This window comes from Apium graveolens, chromosome 1 (assembly GCF_009905375.1).
Source record: "Apium graveolens cultivar Ventura chromosome 1, ASM990537v1, whole genome shotgun sequence".
NCBI classification, from domain to species: Eukaryota; Viridiplantae; Streptophyta; class Magnoliopsida; order Apiales; family Apiaceae; genus Apium; species Apium graveolens.
In genome coordinates, this window is record NC_133647.1 from 134,747,946 (window position 1) to 134,751,458 (window position 3,513).

Below are 3,513 nucleotides of genomic sequence, written 5' to 3' on the forward strand. Positions count from 1 at the left end.
AAGTGACAAAAACAGTCTTTTGTGATTTGTCAGTCATTTAGAATCTCAAATGATTCCTATATTTCCTTTAGCCAAGCTCTTGCCTCGACTGGGTCAACCTGTTCCTTGGAACTCTGAGAGCTTAACGACTTAAAGGTCATGAAAGGATTTCCTACCGCATTGTTTCTTCAAGGTGGTGGTTGGGAATAAGAGTATAAGTTCTGTTTAGACAGGTCCATGAATTTCCGTATAAGAGTACCGTCTCGGGTTTCCTTATCTTGCTCGACTTCTGTTTTCTCAGTATGAAATGTTTCATCTTTCTCCCATAATCAGGGTTATCTTATACGTTAAAATCCTTTTTTTTCATTTCATTATGTTATGGTTCCTTCTATCTTGATGGCGACCACCCTGACTATCACATTCAGGGTTTGCCCTAAATCTTATTCCTCGAACTATGACTTTCATCTAAGATCCCGTCCTTAAGCTCTTGAATGTTTGGAACCAAAATTCTGTAGGAACACCTCATTATTCCATTATCATCTTTCTCGGTATTAATCTCTTTTCTATTTGTTGGTTCCCTGCCTTCATTCATCACTTTTTCTTGGCACAATATGATCTTTTCCAAGAATTCGGGCTGTATTGCAATCTCAAACAGCTTTTCGGTACCGGCTCCGGTTACCTTCACTTCTATTTCCATTTTCTCAAAATCTCTTATCAACTCTTCAGAAGACATTATCATCTTGAGTCTCTCCTCTCTACTAAGGGTGTTAGCCACCACATTGGCTTTACCTGGCTGATAAATAATCTCATAATCATAATCCTTGATTAGCTCTAACCACCTCCTCTGGCGCATGTTGAGCTCTTTCTGCGTAAAATATACTTGAGCTCTTGGGGTTTGTGTAAACTTCGCACTTCTCTCTATACAAGTAGTGCCTCCAATCTTTAGGGTAAAACTATTGCCGTGAGCTCAAGATCATGGGGGGATATCGAATTTTATATTCCCTTAATTATCTTAATGCGTACATGATTACCTTACTATGTTGCATAAGCACTCACCCTAATCCCTTGTGCAAAACATCATTATAAATCACAAAATCTCCTTTTTCCCTCCGGCAACGCCAACACAGGGGCCGTCACCAATCTTTTCTTCAGTTCTTGGAAGCTGTTCTCACATTTCTCTGTCCATTCAAACTTCTCAGTCTTACGAGTAAGCCGCGTTAAAGGGGCTACTATCTTTACAAACTTGAACGAACCTCCGGTAGTGACCGGCCAATCCTACCTCTGGTAGTTTACCTAACCATGGTCATCAATTCCTCAGTGGTCCTTTATTCATTCTTGTCAGGATCCTCCACGGGATCCTCCTCAGCAACAATCCCTTCTAGGACAACATCCTCAACCGCTACATCCTTAATATGAACATCATCCGGTCCTGCGTTAGGACGCTCTATCGGATCCACAATCCGATCTCCAATTAGTAATAAAATATCATCGCGCTGTTGCTCCTCAACCTCAAGGTTCGGAGTCCCGCTACCATATACGATAACGAACTACGCTTCTATCACGATATTTATAAGGGTTCCCATAAAGGTTTTAACTGTCAGTACTACGTTAGGTAGTCCGACTATGAACTTGGCAAGAGTTCTTATTATCTTAGTGAACTTATTATCTTAACGCCACATCATCTCTGAGGTTTATAACGCTTAGATCTGATACCATTTCTGTAACACCCCTAAATCCGGAGTCGGGGATCCGGGTTGTCACGAGTTCCATTTCCCTTAATAACACTTAACCTTAATAAATAACCAACTACTGCGTACTGTGACCCCACAATATACACACACACACACACCACAAGTTATAGTCTCAGAGATGAATACAAAAAATAACACAAGTCATTTTATTCCACAATTATAAACCGTTACACCTTAAAAGGGTTTCTGAATAAATTTACATTTCTTTGCCATTATTACAATTCATATAGATACATAAGTCTGGTACATCAGAAGTTGAAAGCCTAGCCTATTGGTAATTTCTACCTCAGCTACAACGGCATCAACGCCTACAGGAAACTGCGGAACGTTTCCTATCCGCTCGCAAATTGGGAGCTTGGTCCTATTCATCTTGTCTATCTGTTGTTGTGTGATGAAAGAAAAAAGCAAGGGTGAGCAACAAGCCCACCGAAATAATATGTATAATAATTAAAAATATATGAGCATTCTCATAGTACTCATGAAAGTCTTGGTCAAGAAGAAATGAACCAAGTTTGATATCTTAATGCGACGAAGTCGCAAAATATTCAGTATATATACTTATATACTTTTCAAAATCTTTGAAATCCTCTGCCATGTATAATATACACAGAGTTCCAGTTTATAACTGTATAAAATTATCGTTGCAAGGTGATCTTATATATCTAACCTTGTCTCAACATTTTTCTGAAAATCTTTGTCATGCATAAGATAATCATTAACCAAATATAAGTTAAAAAGATGAAGTTACAAGATACCCCAATATACTTATATCTTTTCCAAATACTACTTGAACTACCACCATTCAAGTTATAACCAGTTTCAAAAGTTCATCACATAGATGAGACTACAAGATAAGACTTGTATAGATTCGATCTTTGAAATATTATTGAATAAAATGAAGTTACGAGATACTTCATTAAGTCCCGATATATATATATATATATATATATATATCCATATATATCTCTCATACATTTCCTGAAAACCTCTGTCATGTAAAGTATGAACAGAGTTGCAATATCCAATGAATTTTGGAAAGAAAAGAATTTTGGCATAAACCCGATATCTTGCTGATCAGGCAAAGATACCAATAAGTAACCTTTTCTACTAGTAGATGGATGAATCCCCCACCAGTCATCACCCTGCCCGCATTAGGACCTTGTGTTGGACCGCCACCCGGCCTTTTACGCGTTGATGGACTGCCACCCATCCACTTACACTTTGATAGACCGTACCTCGACCTGTCGCTTATGCCGACTCAATTCAATGGACTTACTCCCCGAACGTTGGGCAAGTAATCAAATTCTTTTATCAAAACTCCAACCTCTTTGCGAATATAAAATACACCACAAAGCCGGATCCCTCAATTTTTAAGCGAGTATTTAAATCCTCTTCGAAAGGAAGATCTTAAATTTGAAAACGAGTTTGGGATCCGCTCTAACTTTTAAAATTATTTTGAAGACTCGAAAACATTTTTAAGAATGTTTGGAGTAATGCTGATTTAATAAAATAAATCAGTCCCGATATATTGGAGAATATGTGAATATTATTATTTAAATAATATTCCCATAAAGGATAATCTCTATAAAAATAATTGAAGTAGAAGTTTTAAAACTCTTACTTGAAATGAATAATAAATAACCAAAGATATACTTATACGAAAGTACGATCTTTATTTGAATAATCGAAAATGAGTTTGATTATCGAAACATTATTCTTTAATAAAATAAAGAATATTATTTAATAAATAAGCGGAGTCATAAGTCCTCGAATGAATATTCAA